The sequence below is a fragment of the Phyllobates terribilis genome, unplaced genomic scaffold (assembly GCF_046119375.1).
Source record: "Phyllobates terribilis strain yellow unplaced genomic scaffold, ASM4611937v1 Scaffold_9__5_contigs__length_417890890, whole genome shotgun sequence".
In the NCBI taxonomy this organism is placed as follows: domain Eukaryota; kingdom Metazoa; phylum Chordata; class Amphibia; order Anura; family Dendrobatidae; genus Phyllobates; species Phyllobates terribilis.
Window position 1 is genome coordinate 20,342,501 of NW_027362769.1, and position 22,506 is coordinate 20,365,006.

The window sequence follows — 22,506 nt, forward strand, 5'->3', positions numbered from 1 at the left end:
AGAGTACACGTGTGCCCATAATGCGCTGTCTGGCGCCAATGTGTCATCACTAAAATGGGGAATGCATGGCCCCTCATCCCCATCCTGGTATACATGGCCTCCCTCATCCCTATCCTGGTATGCATGGCACCCCTCATCCTATAATTCTGGTATGTATAACACCCTTCATCCCTATCCTATATGCATGCCCCCCTCATCCCTATCCTGGTATGCATGGCACCACTCATCCCCCAATCCTGATATGTATGGCACCATTCATCCCTATCATGGTATGCATGGCCCCACTCATCCCTATCCTGGTATGTATAGCCCCTCATCCCTATCTTGGTATACATGGTACCCCCTCATCCCTATCCTGGTATGTATGGCCCCTCATCCCTATACTGGTAAGCATGGTACCCCTCATCCCCCAATCCTGGTATGTATGGTCCCTCATCCGTATCCTGGTATGCATGGTACCCCTCATCCCTATCCTGGTATGCATGGTACCCCTCATTCCTATCCTGGTATGCATGGTACCCCCTCATCCCTATCCTGGTATGCATGGTACCCCTTCACCCCTATCCTGGTATGCATGGTACCCCCTCATCCCCAATCCTGGTATGCATGGTACCCCCTCATCCCCAATCCTGGTATCCATGGTACCCCCTCATCCCCAATCCTGATATGTATGGCCCCCTCATCCCTATCCTGGTATGTATGGCACCCCTCATCCCTATCCTGGTATGTATGGGCTCCTCGTCCCCCAATCCTGGTATGCATGGCACTCCTCATCCCCAATCGTGGTATGCATGGCCACTCATCCCCCAATCCTGGTATGTATGGCCCCCCTCATCCGTATCCTAATACACAAGGTATTCCTCATCCCCCAATCCTGGTATGGCCCCTCATCCCCATCACGCTGCACACAAAAAAAAAAACACTACTACTCCCCTTTCTTCTCTGTGCTCCAGTGCTGCGTCCCGTGTTGCCGGAGGCCGGGGGAGGAGTGTGGAGCCGGAGTACACGCGTGCCCATACCGCGCTGTCCGGCGCCATTTTGTTGAAGACATACTGCAAATGTGTCTTCAGTAAAATGGCGCCGGATAGCGCGCTATGCGCATGCACCGACTCCGACGCCACAGTCCGCACCCGGCCAAAACAGGGCCGCCGCGGCACCACTCCTCCGGGTCAGGTAAGTATGTCCTTATGGCGCCGGAGATTGCGGTATGCGTTCAGTGACTACGCATACCGCGATCTCCGGCATCATACACTTCTCTTACCTGTAATGGCTGGATGTGGTCTTCTGTCTGGAGCCAGACTGCACAGGCGCGTGGCGAATGCAGCAGCGGCTCAGCATTGGGGTATCAGCAGGATGAGGAGTTTGTGCAGGTTGGGAATAGATGGGGACGATGCCTAAAATGTAAGGAGTCAAATGTGTTTTTGTTGTAATCTCTGTAGGCGAGTTGTGGCTGGAGAAGTCGTCATGTTGGTCCAACATATGACAGCAATATCAGTGCTGGTATTTGTATAGAGATTATTTTTTAGTAACATCGCGGTCATCTGCTGAGGTTCTCCTATATCCTGTAATAGGGTGCGCCACCATAGTTGTAAGTTTCGCCCCCCCCCGAACCAAAACCCTAGCTATGCCTCTGCTCATGCCTCATAGGCGACATACCCACAAGGTGGAACTCCACCTTGCATATGCTGGAGAAACTGGGTACTGTCAGAACATGTGTTTAGTATGAGAACTGATTTGGCTAGATCAGTTGTATGGAATCTTGTTTGTACATTTAGGTTGGAAAGTCCCTGCTATAAAGGGGGGGCATCCACTCCTCTCCACAAAGGGCATTCATCCAATTGTATTCCGGTAGCTGTTGATCGGGCATTTTCTCAGATATTTTTCATGTTGATGTCATAATGGAGAGCTCCTGTCCTGAAGAGTCCATCTTGAAGGTACTCATGCGGAGTCCTGCAGGAGTGACCAAACAAATAAAAATGTCAACAAACTAAAAGAGGGGAAAGAAAAAAAAGGGTCACAGTTGTTTATAGAATCCAGTGAATAAAAGTTCTCCAGTTAGCCCATGGGGGGGCAGACTTTGGAGATTATAAATCCACTTGGATTCACACCGGAGGAGGGCATTGGTAATATTGCCCCCCCCTGATGTTTGTCTATAAGCTTTCCAAACCCATTACCTGTAGCCCGGCAGTGTTGCTGTTGTGGAATTCCTGAAAGTGCAATGTGACTGATGTCGGAGACTTATCCTTTTCCTGGTCTCTCTTGGCTGTGGATATGTTAGAGAGATGCTGTTGGATTCTCTTTCTTAGCTCCTGAGTAGTTTGTCCAATATAGATTTTTGGGAAATTACAGATAATGGCATAAACCAAATTCCTCGATCTGCAATTAAAAAACGCCTTGGGTTGAATCTGGTATGGAAAGGTGGATAAGGCAATCCCCTACTGTGAAAATGTAAATTGGCAGATGTTACATCCGCCACACTGATAAGTGCCAAAAATCCTTGCCTCCTTCAAGCCTCCTGGAGGGACGTTTAGGCTGTGTGCTCACGATGAGTTTTTCAAGCGTTTATGCTGTGGTATAAACGCTTCAAAAACGATTGGTAATCCGCCCCCCATGGTCCCCAATGACAAGCCGCACTTTCAATGCCCATGCTGCGTTTTTTTCCGCAGCGTTTATGCTGCTCTCAAAAATCCGCAGCATGTCCATTAATTTTGCGGAAGCGCGGCCATTGACTTGCATTGAAACGCATATAATCCGTGTCAGTACATTTGTACTCACGGATTATATGCGTTTCAATGTGCAGATGGTACCCAAGTCTGGAGGAGAGGAGACTCTCATCCAGACCTGGGTACCATAGAAACTGTAAAAAAAAGAATAAAATAAAAAATAAAGTTTATACTCACCTTCCGATGTCTTCCCGGTGTTTTGTCTGCTCCGTCCAGTGTCTTGCAATGTTCGCGTTGTTGTGAAGGTCCAGCTATGACGTCACTGAGTCATGTGACCCATCACATGGCTCAATGATGTCACCGCAGGTCCTTCACACCACCGCGAGCAATGCAAGACACCGGACGCAGCGGAGAGAACACCGGGAAGACATCGGAAGGTGAGTATAAACTTTATTTTTTTTATTTTTCACCATTCTTATTCTTTTTTTTAACTAACTTTGTCACACTACTATAAATCCATGCCGGTTGCATGGATTTATATAGTGTGAACAAGTTGTCAAGCACTTTTCCAAGTGATGCTAAAATCGCTTGGAAAGCGCTTGACAACCCACATGCAGAAATGCATGCAAAGACGCTTCACAAACGCTTCTACCTGGCGGGAAAACCGCATGTAAAAACCGCATGCGTTTTTCCTGCCAGGGAGAAGCGGAAAAATATGCAGCATTTCTGCATCGTGGGCACATAGCCTTATAGTGTAAAATTCTCCTTCAAGTTCCTAGCTCTACGAGCGACCATACTCGGAGGGGCTGAGATGTGCCAACTTCGGTTCGCTGAGGAGAATACTCCAATTTGTCTGTCACTTTTACACAGGCCACCATAGCTAGTGGACGTGAAGACCATTACTTGGCGTTAGGTTGCCTCTACCAGCACCCCTCAAATAACTATCTAGGTTCTGTTGTGATAACTGTATCTAAGGTGTTAATTGGCATGATCTGAACCAGCTATGATATACAGCTGGCATCTTCTAATGTTGGTGCCAACTCTGCTAGAGATTGCACCATTCATGTATTGCAGTCTGCATAAAGTCACTCTTACTGCACAGTACATGTATGGTGGATGTCAGGAAGAGGCTAAAAAATATCCTGTTCTCCATATTCACCTGCAAACCAGCAGTCCGCCAGCGCTGCGAGGACACGCTCTTGCTCCGGCACTCTGTGCACAGGCGTACTGTCATTAAGTGGTGACAGTGCACTCCTCCTTCGTCCTGCTCTCTGCCGTCCCAAGGATGTATTGAGAGGTTCGGCCCCATGGGCCACAGATGACAGCTTTATTGGTTACATGTTTGAGACCCCCAATAACCCTGGTGTTAATAGTGACCTAGACCTCAGTAATAAAAGGGGTAAGGGGTTAGAACAGTTATTACAGAGATGAGAAGAAAGATTTCACTTGTGAATTCAGAATTTTAAAAATGAAAAATCAGTCCAGGAAGAGAAAGAAATGGATTCCTCTGATAAGAAATATTACAGAGTTGCTTATTTTCATGTGTACTATTGAATTATGAAATAAAATTGAAATGACGGTTACTCTCTAAGTGCCTTTACACAAGTTTACATTTTAACAAGGTATGTTGTGATATACTGTATATTCTGCAGATATCATGTTTTCCGTTATGCACATTGTTACATTTGTTATGTCTTATAATTTGCGCTTTTTGCTGCTATTATTGTATATACTGCTCATTTGTGTTTAATGGTTAGGTGAGGGTGTGTCCAATCCTCCGATTACATACGTGTGTAGGTGTGGCGGTATTCAGGACCAGGAAGAAGCTTTTGTTACCCGTGAAACAGATATCGTCCATGTGTGAAGTATTCCACATGTTTCCTCACTGTGCTTTAAATGTCATTGGAATAGGATAACAGAATTTTCTGCGATGGTGATCGCCGCATTCATCTTTTCTACTTGAAACAAAAGGAGATTATAGGGAGAGAAAATAGGAAGCGCAGCCTTCTAAGTGTAGTAGTTCGATTCCAAGGGTATATACTCAGTATAAATCCACTTACCTATTTGGTGTCTTGAGATACTGCATGTAGATCCAATCAGTGGATTACTCCATTCCTCTTTCCATTCAGTTTGCTGCAAAAATTTGGGAGCTGATGACAGTGCTTTCATGGGAGATACCACTTTGTAAATGTTTTTCCCAGTCATATGCACTCTTGAAGGATGATGATGGAACTCGATATGCATGATATTATACCTGAGGAAGGCTCAAAGAAGTCAAAACCGGTTGTATTTTAGTTTGAAATAAAAATGATCTTTGAATCCGAATATCGAGTTCCATCATCATCCTTCAGGAGTTCATATGGCTGGGAAAAACATTTACAAAGTGGTATTTTTTCTACTTGGAAATACATTTTAAGATGATTAGATGTAATTTAGCAAATTTGCCCCAAAACAAATCCCACAGGCTACAAAAGCTACAAAAGGCAGTCGGACAACACATAGTCATTTTAATGTATTCTTCTTTTGTGTTCATTTCCTTTGGTGTTAGAAACCTAATACGCTTCTAAATAAAGCAGGTAATTCAATGCCGACCTTAGAGCTCACCGTCAGCTCAAGTGTTTCTGAAATAAGCTATGTGGTTTCATAGCAACATAAGAAGAAAGGACAAAAAATACTCTCTTGCCCCATGCAAACCATTTTCAGCGGCTGTAAGCCTCAGCAGTGCTGTCAAGAAGGACGACAGGTAAGGGATTCCCAACGTAATGACAGAAAAAATGGCCTTTGCCCTGTGGTACTGATATCTTACAGTGTCAGAGAGATTTGGTCATTGCGCTGGGTGGTTGTTTTGTCTATATGTAGCTGGGGTAGTTTTAATCTCTTATTGTCTCTGTATCTTATTGTGCCTATTTTGTCTGCTACTCATTAAGAATAGAAAGGACCCGAATAATCAAGACTGGTGTATCACATGTCAGTCTTAATAAACTGCGCTGGAGAAACACCACAATTATTAAGAGACTTCACCTTTAAATGGATTTGGCTAATCTCTCAGCTGGCATGTGCCACCGCAAGAAATATACTTCAGTAAGGAACCGCAGTCCATTTCCATCGTAGGTTACGCCACTTTTGAGGTGTAAATTATTATGAATTTTCCAGCCTCGACAACGACCCCCTGGTGATGAAGCTATTGTCATTTTTCAAAATGTGGGCATAGCTGGCCGGTACTGTTATACAAAAAGCCAAAAGTCCAACACACAGGGAGGAAAAAAAATCTATAGTGGATTTTTTTGTGGAAATGCCATGTATTTCACACTTTTCATTGTAAAAATTAAAATCTACCACAAAAGCAGTATAAATTCTTAAACACAACAAGCATTTGAAAATCCACAAAATGATCTGAAATCTGTGCAGGATTCTTCTACTGACAAATCTGCCACATCAGAGCATTAGCTCAGGGTATAAGTGCTTAAAGTCAATCCACTAGGCTGCCCCTAAACAAACTTTACACTTGCCATACTGCTCTGCAAGTCCCAAGTGCTTCCAGGTATTTATCCTTTCACTCAGGATAAGGAACCTGGCATCACTGCAAGGGTCCCTGGGTGGAGTCCACAAATCAGCTGCTGGCCAGTGAAGCGAGTAAAGGGAAAGTGTGAACACGTTAGGTCAAAAAGAAGAGGGGAATATCAAAATCATACCCTAGTGTAGTCAGAGGATAGGCAAGCTGAAGTCCAGACACTGATGGCAGAGGGTGCAGTCAGACAGTCCAAACGTAAAACAATTTTGAGTAGATCATTGTACTCCAAGTCAGTTTTGCACTAAGAGGGTCCTATCCCATTTACATACCTCCCAACTTTTGAAGAAAAGAAAGAGGGACAGATCATGCGGCGCGCGTATCACGTCACAGCAAATTTTGGCCACGGCCCCTGGCCACACCTCAATCAATATTCTTTAAGGTGCAATTGCATTGTGGCTGATAATTGGAAATGGAAGATCGGCCTTTCTAAAGAGGCTGTCAAACGCTCGATGCACGAGCAAAATGTCTGCTTTTCTTATTTAGTGCCATTATATTCCACAGCACTTTACAGACATCATAACAATGCCTATACTAGTTAAAACCCATTTACTGCCTGTGCCGTATTAGTACGCACAGGCTGTAAACCCCCGGTTCAGTGAGGGCTCCAGCGCTGAGCCCACACTGAACCGGGAACATGTCAGCTGATTCTTACAGCTGACATGTGCCCGCAACAGCCGCGGGTGGAATCGTGATCCACCCGCGGCTGTCAACATGTTAAATGCCGCTGTCAATCTCTGACAGCAGCATTTAACAGCGCTGCGCCGGAAGCGCATCACTTAACCCGCCCATCGTTGACCCTGTCACGTGATCGTGGGTCACCGATGGGTGGGCATGACAACCCTGGGTCTGCAGCAGACTCCAGTGGTTGTCATGAGCTGATCGCTATGAGCGCCACCTAGTGGTCGGCGCTCATAGCACAGGACCATTTCTGCTACATACAGGTGATCTGCTGATCATCTGTATGTAGCAGAGGCGATCAGACAAGTGCTGCTTCTAGTCTCCTATGGAGACTATAGAAGCAAGCAAAAAGTGAAAAAAAAATCTTTTTAAAAATATTAAAAAAAATAAAAAAAGTATAAAAGTTTAAATCACCCCTCTTTCGCCCCATTCAAAATAAAATAATAAAAACAAAACCCCACATGCACATATTTGGTATAGCTGCGTTCAGAATCGCCCGATCTATCAATATAAAAAAAGAATTAATCCGATCGGTAAACGGCGTAACGAGAATAAAATTTGAAACGCCAGAATTACATTTTTTGGTCGCAGCAACATCTCAATAAAATGCAATAACGGGCGATCAAAACATCGGATCTACCCCAAAATAGTATCAATAAAAACTTCAGCTCGGTGCACAAAAAATAAGCCCTCACTCCACCCCAGATCCATAAAAATGGAGACGCTACGGGTCTTGGAAAATGGCACCATTTTTTTTTTTTTTACCAAAGTTTGGAATTTTTTTTCACCACTTAAATAAAAAAGAACCTATACATGTTTGGTGTCTACGAACTCGTAATGACCAGGAGAATAATAATGGCAGGTCAGTTTTAGCATTCAGTGAACGTGGTAAAAAAAAAAAAAACATCTGTGGTATTGCACTTTTTTGCAATTTCATCGCACTTGGAATTTTTTTACCGTTTTCCCGTACAAGATATGGTAAAACTAGTAATGGCGTTGAAAAGTACAACTCGTCCCGCAAAAATTAAGCCCTCACACGGCCATATTGACCAAAAATTAAAAATGCTATGGCTCTGGGAACAAGGGGAGCAAAAAACGAAAATGCAAAAACTGAAATCCCAGGGTGACGAAGGGGTTAATACTTAACTTTCCTTAAATCTTGTCACCTGCTTATTGTGCACTTTTGTGTCAGTGATCACTGCAATTCTATCCTTGAATTCATAGATCAATAAACTAATATGAAAAGAGACAGCAGTCCCTCCAAATTCTGCAAGAGGGGAGAATTGTGAGAGGGAAGACTGACAGTTAGGCTGTGTGCCCACGATGCGTTTTTTAAGCGTTTCCGCAGCGGCAAAAACGCTGCAGAAACGCTTAAAAAACGCATAGAAGGCCTGCCATGTTCCCCAATGATAATCCGCATGTGCTGTGCACATGCTGCGGAAATTTCCGCTGCGGATTATCATTGCGGAAAAAAGCGCAGCACTACCAATTATTTTGCGGAAGTGCTGTGTTTTCGCCGCCATTGACTTACATTAGATCGCATGGATTACGCATCACTGTATATGTAGATGCGCATTCCATGTATCCTAATGTGCGGATGGTACCCAAGTCTAGAGGAGAGGAGACTCTCTTCCGGACCAGGGTACCATAGAACCTGTAAAAAAAAAGAATAAAATAAAAAATAAATATATACTTACCTTCTGGCGGCCCGCGGTGCGCTCCTCCTTGCTTCCCGGCAATTCACGATGTACTGAAGGACCTGCGCTGACGTCATAGTCATGAGACGGGTCACGCTACGCTGACGTCGGCAGGTCCTTCAGTGTAGAGCTGCCGGCTGCCGGGACAGAGGGAAACAAGACACCGGGGGCCATCGGAAGGTAAGTATAGATTTCTTTTTTATTTTTTTACATTCTCTCTGGTCACACTATATAAATCAATGCCGTTTGGATGGATTTATATAGTGTGACCAAGTTGTCAAGCACTTTCCAAGTGATGCTAAAATCGCTTGGAAAGCACTTGTCAACCCGCATGCGGAAATGCATGTGAAGAACGCTTCACTTCCGCATGTCCCTGGCAGGAAAAACGCATGTACAATCCGCATGTACAATCCACATGTACAATCCGCATGCGTTTTTTCTGCCAGGGGAGATGCAGAAACGCTCAGGAAAAATCCGGAGCATTTCTGCATCGTGGGCACATAGCCTTATACAAGCTTCTCTTATTCACAGTCCCTGGCAGGCGGTCCTGCTGCAGCTGGGTCAGTCACCTCACTGCCAGGTTATAGGATCAGGAAGAGCTCAGGACTCGGTGAGGGAGTGAGATGAGGAATGTGTCCATGTAATGGGCTGCAAACTAACAAATCATCCCCTCATACCTCACTGGCTCTTCTTGTCCTGACTTCAGCCCATGGATTTGGTAGCTTCCAGTCCAGCTCCTCCTGTGTGTGACCGCAGTCCACACATCTGATGAAAGCCGCCGCTGAGCACAAGCACAGCTCTGGTCACAGTGCTGATAACGTGGCTCCTGAGCTGCCTGCGCCTGGCCACTGTGCTGCAAGGCCAAGTATGTAGAGCACATATCAGTGACCTGGCACTAATTTGAGCATTGGACTTAGATCTGCTGCTGCAGAAGGGGGTAATACTTTTCTTTTAAAATTGTGCCCTCGGCCCCTCTGTAGCTGCTGAGCACAGCTATGTCACTCCGTCTCAGCACACAGGATGATTCGCTCCGCACGCTCTTCTTCGGTGGGCAGTGTAGCAGCGTGGCTGTGTCTTCTGGGAGGCGGGAGTCATGGCTCTGTCAGTAAACGCGCCCTAACTGCAGTGGTCACACAGCTGAGCCTTGACGGAACGCAGGATGGAGCCGTGACAGGACGCGGGACTGAGCCCTCAAAACAGGACTGTCCCGCCGAATACGGGAAGGTTGGGAGCTATGCATATATTAGATATGTACAGCTAGTCACACTGTTTTACCACTTGCGCTTTTCTATCATGCATGTGACGCGCCCCTGGGCCTGTGTCGCGCTGCGGTGCGCACGCGGGAGCTTACCCGGAGCCGGATCCGTGGAGGGTTGTAATCTCGTGGCGGTGACCCGGTCCGTGCCCAGGGAGTCAAACTAGACGGCAGTCTATTAGTAGTAAATAGTTGATGACTACGCCACCCGTTGAGTGCAGCCAGGAAGCTGCTGCTGCAGGGCAGACCGCTGAGGCCGGTGGTAGGATTGTGCAGCGTGATAGTATAACCCCCAACGGGAGGGGTATGGCCTCAGGGCAGCCGACGTGGATGATGGGGGTAGCAGGAACCACTCAGAGACGGTACGGTGTAGTTCAGGGTCTTTACTGGTAACAACGACAGACCCTCCCGGAGTACTTGCTAGCAAACGGGGCCTGGTCAGTCTTTGAGCAGATGGGATCTCCCCTGGCCAGGCGTAGTTGTAGGCCTCCCAAACTGACTGTACTCTTCTGGCTACCTTGCTAGAAGCTGATGTAAGTAGCCCACGTCCCTGAGTGTACCGTGTGGTGCTCACCCGTATGGCCGGTGACTCGGGGCCTTCTAATGGCTTCCGCTCCACGATGGCGGTGCTGGTCCCACGCGTGTGACCGTGCCTTCGGGCTTCTGGGCCAGAGGACCTGAAATCCCCTGCCCGACGGATTCTGCTGCTGGGTAGGAGTTAGTCCCCACAGCCTCGGACTCCGGGTCCGGTAAAGAATCTTCTTAGTCAGGGCGAGCTCTGTAGCTGCCAGCCCCTGACTCCTTGTAACTCTGCTGTTTCCTATGCTGCTTCTCTTCTCCACTCTCCTTGTCTGACTCACCCTGCCTCAGCCCCGGGTTTATACAGGGGAAGTTCTTCCCCTCCCAAGACTGGGCAGGAGGTGTGGCATGCACAGGATCCCTGACCAAAGGACCTCCCACCTGCTCTCAGACATAATATCTCTATCACTGTGGCAACCAGACCCCTGGGGTGTCACATTCCCCCCTAGTGAAATTTAGTACTCCGGGACTAAACACATTTAGAAAAACATAACAAAGTATAACAATAACAATACTATAAGAAAAACACATAAGATGGTTACGGCGTGTCCGCAACCGGATGCAGTCTTTGAAGAAAAGCAAAGGTGTCCATTTCACCAACACAGGGAGACGTAACCAGGTAGGGGTCTGTCCTACCCCGAGTCCTTAACAGTCTCTAGTCCATCCTGGGTTACGCTCCAACTATATACAAGGATTCCCGGTAAATCCACCAAGGTTTCCTAAAAATAACTAGAAACACAAAATTATACACAAGCAACAAGACACAGAAAAACATAAATAAAACAATTTATACACTTTAAATTCTCCAGCGTGCGGGTAACTGGCCTCTAGTGGCCCGAGTGGACCTACGGAGCTGACTGTCTGGCCCTGAACTACAGGGTGTAGGAGCTGTCAAGGGTAAACTGGGCAGCTGTCTACCGGCTTTTTGTCTCACTAGGGGTACGGCAGGCTCACTATAAGCAGAGGGTTGATTCTCCTGTTCTGCTTGTGTGGAGTCTTCTGCCTCCTGGACCGGCTGTTCTTCCAGCTCTACCCGTTGCTCCGTAGGTTCTTGGGATGATGGTTGGAGGAAGGTGAGTACGGGTACCACAACTGCACCATTGACTTGAGTCCAAGACTGAGGAAAGTCCCCGAGCACGGTACTAACCATATCTTCCCTTTCTTCCACGGGTCGATGGTCTTCTTGTTCCTCTTCAGGGTTCCTCAGTTGTTCGGGACACTTCTTCAGGTGGTCCCGGGATACAATGGCTGTGGTTTCCCCTCCGTCTTTACTGATGGTACAGACCTTCGGGTTCTCGTGGCTTGAGGGCAGTACGGTGTACGGGTCCTTCTCCCACTGGTCGTCCAACTTGTGGAGCCGTCTCTTCCTCTTCAAGACCTGCTCTCCGGGTACCAGGGGAACAGCGGGAGCATACTGGTTGTAAGTTTTCTCTTGTCTTTCCCTAGCCTGACAGAGACTTCGCTCCACGCTCTCCTGTACTCTCCGGTACTGCTGCTGCCTCTCTGTGTCCCAGTCTGTTTCTGGTGAAGTGTCCTCGGGGGTCAGGACTCCCATTTCCAGGTCAACAGGTAACTTACCAGGTCTTGCCCTCATTAGGTAAGCCGGGGTACAGTTGGTGGAACCTACCGGGATGTGGTTGTATAGGTCCACCAGATCGGGCAACTTTTCAGGCCACAGACTGCGTTCTTCCAGGGGCAACGTTTTTAGAAGATCCATTACCACCTGGTTCATTTTTTCACAAAGTCCATTAGTCTGCGGATGGTAGGGTGTCGTCCTTATCTTCCGGCAGCCATACAGATTGCAGAATTCCTGAAAGACCTCCGCTTCAAAGGCAGGTCCCTGGTCCGTCAGCACTTGGTCCGGGTACCCGTGTGGACGGCAGAAGTGCTGCTGGAAGGCTCTAGCTGCTGTTTGAGCCGTTAAGTCCTTGACGGGGACGACAACCAAGAACCGGGAGTAATGATCCACGATGGTTAACGCGTAGACGTAGCCACTTCTGCTTGGGGTCAGTTTTACATGATCCAAGGCTACCAGTTCCAACGGTTGCCGGGTGACGATGGACTGCAGGGGAGTCTTCTGGCTGGCTCGGTCCTTCCTTCTCAGGTTGCACGGGCCACAATCTCTGCACCACTTCTCGATGGTTCCCCTCATGCCTACCCAGTGGAACCGCTCGCGCAGCAGGAACTCCAGCTTTTTCCACCCAAAGTGTCCAGCTCCGTCGTGGTATGCTTCCATCACCATGGCTGCGTCTCTTCGTGGCACCACTACTTGCCAGAGTAATTCATGCGTCCGGGAGTTAACCATTCTGCGGCACAACTTCCCTTTGTAAAGGAACAGTCGACTCTTCTCTGCCCATAGTTGTTTGGCTTCCTCCGGAGCGTCTGGTTCAAGGCGAGCCTCCGGCCGAGTCAGCATCTCCTTCACCAGTCGGACGGCAGAGTCGCTGTCTTGCGTTTCCGCCCAGTTGTAGTGGGGTAAGGGGTTCAACGTAGCAGCCTGCTTACTCCTTACCCGGTGGGAATACTGAATAGTCCCATGACGGTGGAACGCAGGGAGTTCAACTTCTTCCAGTCCCTCCGGATCTTCTCCTCCGTCCGGCAGGTTGGGCATCCTGGACAGGGCGTCCGCGTTGGTATTGGAGCGTCCTGCCCGGTATTTAATTGTGAACTCGTAGTTGGACAGACGGGCCATCCACCTCTGCTCCAGGGCACCGAGTCTTGCCGTGTCCAGGTGTGTCAGCGGGTTGTTATCCGTGTACACGGTGAACCGGGAAGAAGCGAGGTAATGCCTAAAGCGCTCAGTGATTGCCCATACTACGGCCAGGAACTCTAACTTAAATGAGCTGTAATTCTCGGGGTTCCTTTCGGTGGGTCGCAGTTTTCGGCTGGCGTAGGCGATTACTCGTTCCTTCCCCTGCTGGATCTGGGACAGTACGGCTCCTAGCCCGATGTTACTGGCGTCGGTGTAGAGGATAAAGGGCTGGCTATAATCCGGGTACGCCAGGATTTCGTCCCCCGTGAGGGCCATCTTCAGCTGGCGGAAGGACTCTTCTTCCAGCTCTTCCCATTTGAAGGGCGGCTTCTGGTTCTTGGCCTTCCGGGACTGGCCTATCAGGAGGTCCTGCATAGGTGCTGCCTTTTTGGTGAAACCGGGAATAAACCTTCGGTAGTAGCCTACCAACCCGAGGAACTGCCGCACTTCTTTTACGCTGGAGGGGCTTGGCCATCCCTTAATTGCGGTGATCTTATCGGGGTCGGGAGCCACTCCGTCAGCGCTCACCACGTGTCCCAGGTACTGCACCTTTGGTTTCAGGAGGTGACACTTGGAGGGTTTCACCTTTAGGCCGTAACTCGCCAGAGCCTCGAACACTTCCGCCAGGTGTTTCAGGTGGTCCTCATACGTCTTGGAATATACGATGACATCGTCCAGGTACAACAGGACCGTCTCGAAGTTTCTGTGGCCCAGACAACACTCCATTAGGCGTTGGAAGGTTCCTGGTGCGTTGCAGAGTCCGAACGGCATGCAGGTGAACTCGCTAAGTCCCATCGGGGTGGTGAATGCGGTCTTCTCCCGGTCCGCCTCTGCTACAGGAACTTGCCAGTACCCGCTAGTGAGATCCAAGGTAGAGAAGAAGTTAGCAGATCTTAAAGCAGCCAATGACTCCTCTATCCTTGGTAAGGGGTACGCATCCTTGTGTGTGATACGGTTGATTTTCCGGTAATCTACACACATCCTCATGGTGTTGTCTTTCTTTTTGACTAAAACTAATGGGGCTGCCCAGGGGCTACAACTATCCCGGATTACCCCAGCCTCCTTCATATCTCTAAGCATCCCCTTGGCGTGTTGGTAATGTGCAGGGGGTACGGGTCGATACCTCTCTTTTATGGGAGGATGATCTCCCGTGGGGATGCGATGTTCTACCCCCTTGACTCGCCCGAAGTCTAACGGGTGTTTACTAAACACTCTCTCATACTCTTGAACCACCCGATAGACTCCTTGTTTCTGATGTGAGGGAGTGGAGTCAGTACCCAAATGTAGTTGCTGACACCAGTCCTCCATGTCTTTCTTAGAGCCGTTACCTTCCTCCGGGTGAGATGGAGGCAAGGGTTCCACAGATTGTATAGAACTTTGATTAGTGGTATATAATTTGGCTAGCGTGGCATACCGGGGCAGGTACACTTCCCTCTCCCCGATATTTATTATGCGAATGGGCACCCTCCCATGGCGTACATTGACCACCCCCCGTGCTGTCAAAATGGTGGGCCTACTGTCTGAGTAAACTGGTTCTACCATTGCCTGGTAATCTCTACCTCTCAGACCAATAGCTGCCCGGCACCAAATCATCATTTCACTTTTTGGGGGCATGGCAATAGGAAAAGGGTCACACATTCTTACGCTACCAATCTCACCGCCGGAGAGTTCCACTTGTTGCCGTTGCATCAGTGCCCGGATCTCTTTCTGGAGCACCCGCTGCTCGCCGGAGCTGGCATTCTTGGCAACCTGCTGTAAAAGGAAAATCACCTCTGCAAGACAATTTTCAATTACATTAGTTCCTAGAGTTATTTTTGGGTGACTCTCATGTTTATCGATATCTACAATGATCAGTCCCTGTGCGGCCAGTTCGACTCTACCAATTTTGATGGTCACCTCTTTAAATCCGATCTGTGGCACGGGCTGACCATTGCTGGCGATGATACTCAAGTCGTCGTCGGGGTAGCGGGTAATATCCGAGTCATTCCAGTACTGCTTGAAGAGCACGTACGGGATGGTGGTGACCTGTGACCCGGTGTCCAGTAGGGCACTCATGGGAATGCCATCCAGTACCACAGGCAAGACTGGACGTCCTCCCACATATCTGTCGCGCCAGTTCGATGGGCCTGGTGATCTTTTTCCTGGGGGTTGGCCCTCTACCCCAGGTTGTGCCCGTTTAAAGAACAGTACCTTGCCATATGTCCGGGTTGATTGCAGCGGCGGCAGATGGGTCGTCCGTCCTCACTGTATCGGTCACTGGGTCTTCCTCTGGCCGGTGGGGTCCTCCTTGGTCGACGCCACGGGATGTCCTCCGGTCCGGATGCCAGCTGGATCTTCCCTGGGGTGGAAACCTGTAAAGACTGCACAGTTCGGGTTAGCGCAGCAACGCTCTTAGCTAGCTCTTGGACCTGATGGTGTAGGTCTGGAGCCGGGTCATTGTCCAAAGCCTGCGCATCAGCTCCCACAGGCCCTGCTGACAAGGGCGCCGCCTCCTGGTAGTAAGTGGTAGTGGGGCGTCTGTGGGTCACAACGCCACCTGGTGCCGGTTCTCGGAGCACCCGGATGGCTCTGTCCTTGAACTGTGCAAAGTCCAGATGGGGATCCTGTAAGGCCATTGCCCGCAACTGGGTTCGGTGGGCATTGCAATATAAACCCTCTATAAATTGTTCAGTCAACAGCCTGTCCTCGTTTCCCACCCCATCAGGGTCGGTCTGCTTTATGGCCCTCAGGGCCTCTTGTAGGTTTAGTGCATAGTCCCTTATACTCTCATGCGCTCGCTGCTTGCACCCGTAGAATCTAAGCTTAATCTCGGCTGAGGTGCGGGTATCAAAGGTGTCCTTCAGCCGGGTTAGTATCCCTGCGACAGTCTTCCTCCCAGGTGGCCAGGATTTTACTTCCCTTTTGGCTGCCCCGGTTAGTTGGGCCACCAGGATGCTCACTTTTTGCTCTTCTGTGAGGGGGTACACCTGGAAGAGGCTATCCAGCTTTTCTCTAAAGTCATGCAGGGTATGTGACTCCCCTGAGTACTGGGGTAGCCAAGCTGCTCCCGGGATATAGGGCATGGTGAAGGGCATAACTGCAGCAGCGGTAGCGCTGGCGGGGGTTGAGGCAGTGAAGCTCTCCTCCGTATCCGACATCTTCCTCCCCCCTAGTGGACCGTGGCCTACCTTGCGATGATCCTCTTCCGTAGGCCGCGGCTCCGCAGTGGATCGTCAGGGTTGAGGACCTTCCGTCGCGCTCCTGTGACGTCGGCGTCTGCTGGGCTCCTTCCAGGACCTTACGCAACGTCCGGACGTGAGGCGGGGCTTCAGTTCTCGCGCGCTTTCGGAGTCCACGCCCCTCTTCTTCCCGCGCGGCGTCCTCAAGATGGCGTCCAATGGCGGGAAAACTCCACGGATGGCGGGAAGAAGGTCGAAGATGGCGCCGGATGGCGGGAAACCTTCACCACTGGTAAGTTTGAACAGTCTTTGCTTTTCAGGCACGCAGTACCCGGTGGTTGCGGGCACGAAATCCTGCCGACTACGCCAAAGTTGACGCGCCCCTGGGCCTGTGTCGCGCTGCGGTGCGCACGCGGGAGCTTACCCGGAGCCGGATCCGTGGAGGGTTGTAATCTCGTGGCGGTGACCCGGTCCGTGCCCAGGGAGTCAAACTAGACGGCAGTCTATTAGTAGTAAATAGTTGATGACTACGCCACCCGTTGAGTGCAGCCAGGAAGCTGCTGCTGCAGGGCAGACCGCTGAGGCCGGTGGTAGGATTGTGCAGCGTGATAGTATAACCCCCAACGGGAGGGGTATGGCCTCAGGGCAGCCGACGTGGATGATGGGGGTAGCAGGAACCACTCAGAGACGGTACGGTGTAGTTCAGGGTCTTTACTGGTAACAACGACAGACCCTCCCGGAGTACTTGCTAGCAAACGGGGCCTGGTCAGTCTTTGAGCAGATGGGATCTCCCCTGGCCAGGCGTAGTTGTAGGCCTCCCAAACTGACTGTACTCTTCTGGCTACCTTGCTAGAAGCTGATGTAAGTAGCCCACGTCCCTGAGTGTACCGTGTGGTGCTCACCCGTATGGCCGGTGACTCGGGGCCTTCTAATGGCTTCCGCTCCACGATGGCGGTGCTGGTCCCACGCGTGTGACCGTGCCTTCGGGCTTCTGGGCCAGAGGACCTGAAATCCCCTGCCCGACGGATTCTGCTGCTGGGTAGGAGTTAGTCCCCACAGCCTCGGACTCCGGGTCCGGTAAAGAATCTTCTTAGTCAGGGCGAGCTCTGTAGCTGCCAGCCCCTGACTCCTTGTAACTCTGCTGTTTCCTATGCTGCTTCTCTTCTCCACTCTCCTTGTCTGACTCACCCTGCCTCAGCCCCGGGTTTATACAGGGGAAGTTCTTCCCCTCCCAAGACTGGGCAGGAGGTGTGGCATGCACAGGATCCCTGACCAAAGGACCTCCCACCTGCTCTCAGACATAATATCTCTATCACTGTGGCAACCAGACCCCTGGGGTGTCACACATGTAACACGGTGGCTCAGTGGTTAGCACTGCAGCCTTGCAGCGCTGGGGTCCTGAGTTCAAATCCCACCAAGGACAACATCTGCAAGGAGTTTGTATGTTCTTCCACATGTTTGAGAGGGTTTCCTCCCACATTCCAAAGACATACTGATAGGGAATGTACTGTAGATTATGAGCCCCAATGGGGATGGTGATGATAATGTCTTTACATTGTAAAGCGCTGTGGAATATGTTGGCACTTTTTTTTCCTGATTAATGAAACTTACATTTTTATTGTCGCTTTATGTAATATAAAAAATTTCCCTTATCGCAGATTGTTCAGTTTTGACAGAATGTGACTCTTCCCATTTGTCCACAGTTCTGTCCGCAGCACTGACATTGTGAAGAGTGGGCGGAGCTCAGCAGGGAGAGGCATAAAAGAGCGCCCCCGACAGTCACCATAATGTACAACACAGAAGTGACAAATTATTACAGGAATGTCTAAGGTCACTGGGGAACACTGCTGTTATAATTTACGCCACTTTTGTGCTGTACATTCTAATGATTCTGTCGGCTGCTCCGTCACTGTCACCACTCTCCCCCCAAATCTGTACCCAGTCTTAGTTTGAAGTTGATTTTTTGAGGACCTCATTCCAGCATCTCCATTCTAGTCACCTTGGTACTGAACCGTCTAGATCAGTGGTCCCCAACCTTTTTTGCACCAGGGACTGGCTTGAAGCAAGATCATTTTTCCATGGCCCAGCAAGGAGGGGGTGGGGTGGGCAGGGCTTTGGTCATATGGGGGCGGGGTAATGGAGGGATTTGGAGTTTAGTGCATACTTATCATATAGTGTAGACCAGGTCCCCGCCAGGAGCTATGCCAGGAGCCCCACATAATGTGCTGTGCCAGGAGCCGCATCACTAAGGCCCCATCACGCCCTGCAGCAGGACAGGGCAGCTGTCCTGACAGCTGCTGTTCAGCTGCATTTACTTCATCCCAGGGGCGGACACAGACTGTAGTGGGCCCCTGTGCAAGAAATTTTTGCGGGCCCCCCCGCCCTTCATAAGGCAACAAAGTTATGTAAACATAACCCCCCCCATGTGCATCTCTCACCCCCCCATGTGCAGCTCACCCCCCGTGCATCTCTCATCCCCCTCCGTGCATCTCTCATCCCCCTCCGTGCATCTCTCACCCCCCACGTGCATCTCTCATCCCCCCGTGCATCTCTCACCCCCCCGTGCATCTCTCATCCCCCCCCGTGCATCTCTCATCCACCCCCCGTGCATCTCTCATCCCCCCCGTGCATCTCTCACCCCCCCGTGCATCTCTCACCCCCCCGTGCATCTCTCATCCACCCCCGTGCATCTCTCATCCCCCCCGTGCATCTCTCATCTCTCCCCTCCCCCCATGTGCATCTCTCATCTCTCCCCTCCCCCCCATGTGCATCTCTCATCTCTCCCCTCCCCCCCATGTGCATCTCTCATATCTCCCCTCCCCCCCATGTGCATCTCTCATCTCTCCCCTCCCCCCCATGTGCATCTCTCATCTCTCCCCTCCCCCCCATGTGGATCTCCCATTCCCCCAACTCCTAGTTAATTGTATTTAAAAAAAAATAAAACTTGTTATACTTACCCCTATGCGATCCCTGCAGAATCCTGGCGCTCGTCCAAATCGCTGACACCAGGTTCTCCTGCCTTCCGGTCATGTGACGGCGCCGTCACATGACCGGAAGTCAGAGGAATTATGAGATGTCCTGGACCCGGCGCTTTGCATGGGGCCGGGGGCCCCATGAGGAGAGAGACGCACAAGAGGGGGGCTCCGAGGGAGCTCCTACCGGCCGGGCCCCATACTGGAGTCAGGGCAGTCATGCCCTGATGGCGGCCCTGCTGGAGGCTGGAGGGGCCCCCTCTCCCTCGGGGCCCCCGTTCAATGAACCGGCTGCACGGGCGGTAGTTCCGCCCCTGCTTCATCCTGCTTCAGGACCTGTGGTGACATCACAGTTATGTACCTTGATGTCATCACAGGTCCTCTACAGGTCTACCCTGCGGGAGTCTAGAACAGCGGGCAGCATCCACCCCACACAGTGTGCTCTGAGCCACCGCAGACCAGAGCACACTGTCAATGTTTAGTGATTGTCTGTGGCGGTGCCGCGGACCGGCTGAAAAACCTCAACGGCCCGGTCCTGGTCCGCGGACCGGCGGTTGGGGACCTCTGGTCTAGAGTGGAGGCTACGGCCAGGTCCTCAAAAAATCACCTCTGCTCTACTCACCTCACTAGTGAGCCGCCTACAGTGGAGGCTAAAATGAGGTCCTCAATCATCTCCAATCTAGACGGCTCCTTATAGAAGTGGCTAGAATGCAGTTACTGCAGTGCGGGGATGCAAGGAGGCCCCAGAATAAATGAGATTACAGGTGGTTTGTTTTATTGAATAGTAATTACTGAACAATCAGAGCTATGTGTAATTTTTTATATTACAGAAAATGATAATAAAAAAACTCACTTTATTAATTAAAAAAAAATTCACAAAGTGGCCGAGCTTTCTCCCTCTCACCCTTCATTAAAGAGGATATGGGTTCCTGTCGTTCAGCTGCCAGTGCTGACATCACATTGACAGAGCGGAGACTTCTTTTCCGCTCCACTGTGTAGACAGGGCAAGACTGATGACGTCATTCTGATAGACAGTGGGAATACAGCTGTCAAACGGGGAGAAGGCTGTCAATCAGAATGAGTCGGACATCACACCCTGCCCATCAGCAGAGGCAGCTGAATCCCCGACAGGAATGGTCTGTGACTGCTCTGTGCCGGGGAAGAACGCCGCCGGGCACAGCAGGCAGGTAAGTAGCAATTACATGCCTGTTAGTGCTTAGGCACACTTTTTGTTTTTCGTAATGTCCTGGATTTCCCCTTTAATGAAGGGTGAGAGGGAGAAAGCTCGGCCACTTTGTGAATTTTTTTTAAATTAATAAAGTGAATTTTTTATTATCACTTTCTGTAGTATAAAAAATTACACATAGCTCTGATTATTCAATTTTGATAGAATTCAAATTTTCCTGAATGTCTACAAGTCTCAGCCAGTGACGGAGCTGTCGATGCTGCGGACAGAACTGTGGACAGATGGGAAGAGTAACATTCTGGCAAATCAGCGATAAGGGGAATTTTTTATATTACATAAAGCGACAATAAAAATATAAGTTTCATTAATCAGGAAAAAAAATAATTTTGCCCAAATCCCTAAAATATATAACACTGTAAAAATACATAAATTATATAACAGTGTAAAAAAAATCATTTTTGACTTGTGATGTTTGCTCTATTAAAAACATGAGCAATTGCATAAAAAAGCATAAGAAAAACAATAAAAAGCTAGTAGAGGCATCTAGACAGCAGTGAGTATGAGGATCCTGGAATCTACTACGATCTAGTGGTGTCAGTGCTGAACTGTCTACATTGGAGGGGATTTATTGAGGCCCTCACTCCAGCAACTCCGATCTAGTCTCCTCAGCAGTGGAGCGTCTAGATCGGAGCGGCTAAAGTGAGGAGCACAAAAAATCACCTCCGATCTAGAAGTTTCACTGCTGAGGAGACTAGATCGTAGTTGCTGGAGTGTACAGTGTCCATTTTAGGACATGATCAGATATCAAAATCAAACATCAGAATGATGTCAGTTTGAGGCTAAATACCCTGTCTGAGAAATGAATTTGACAAGTGATTTTGACAAGTGACTTTTACAACTGTAATAACAAAAAAATATTCACTGTTCGCTGATGGGACTTGAACCCAAAACTCTACGTCTAGAAGCCATTGCACTAACCATTGAGCTATAAACTCAGTTGAGAAAAGCTAAGCGTTCTATTTGGTAATATGATTTTCAGTGCAAACCTTGTCTGAAACTGATTGGGACTTTCAGAAATACCTCCCATCGACCTCGACCAAAAAAGGCTTGGTCTCATCAGGCTGCATAAGGATAGGGGCAGAACTGAACCTCTATTTTAGATACTTAAACGCTTCAATGGCCTCAGTAGTCCATTGGACCGTATTAGCACCTTTCCTACTGAGATCGGTTAGAGGCTTAACAAGTACAGAAAAATTCTTAATGAATTTCCTGTAATAATTTGCAAAACCCAAAACTCTCTGTATAGAGTTCAAACCAATAGGCCTAGGCCATTCCTGCACAGCCTGAACCTTCACCGGGTCCATCTCAAAGCCCTCGCTGGAGACAATGTAGCCCAAAAAAATAATTTTCTGCACAGCGAACTCACATTTCTCCAGCTTAGCAATGGGTGAATTATCACCCAATAACTGCAAAAATTCACGTACATTCTGCCAATGGGACTCCAGATCTGGCGAATAAATCAAAATGTCATCCAAATACACAACCACATTCTTACCAATCAAAGGTCTCAGGATGTCATTAATAAGGTTCTGAAAAAATGCAGGTACATTAGTAAGACCAAAAGGCATCACCAAATTCTCAAAATGACCTACCATTTGTTAAAAGCAATTTTCCATTCATCACCCTCCTTCACTCGTAACAAATTGTATGCCCCCCGGAGATCAATTTTAGAGAACCACTTGGCCCCCACTAACTGGTTAAACAAGTCAGGAATTAACGGCAATGGGTAGGAATTGTGTACGGTAATCTTATTAATTTCACGAAAATCCAGACATGGACGCAAACCCCCGTCCTTTTTTTTAACAAAGAAAAATCCAACTGCCGCAGGCGACTTAGAAGGTCTAATGTGACCAGCAGCCAGGCTAGTCTGTATGTACTCCTCCAAGGCCTTTCTTTCAGGGATAGTCAGATTAAACAAGCGACTCTTGGGAAGAG

The 22,506-nt window shown here is 49.2% G+C and overlaps 1 protein-coding gene across 1 annotated transcript in view; it reads left to right on the forward strand.

Annotated features, from left to right (window-relative positions):
• Positions 1–5,296: 5,296 nt before the first annotated feature.
• CUNH2orf80 (chromosome unknown C2orf80 homolog) overlaps positions 5,297–22,506 on the forward strand; it is a 394,484-nt gene continuing 377,274 nt past the window's right edge. Inside the window, exon 1 of the mRNA XM_073645572.1 lies at positions 5,297–5,406. The gene's annotated coding sequence lies outside the window, so the exon portion shown is untranslated. The remainder of the gene's footprint in view (positions 5,407–22,506) is intronic.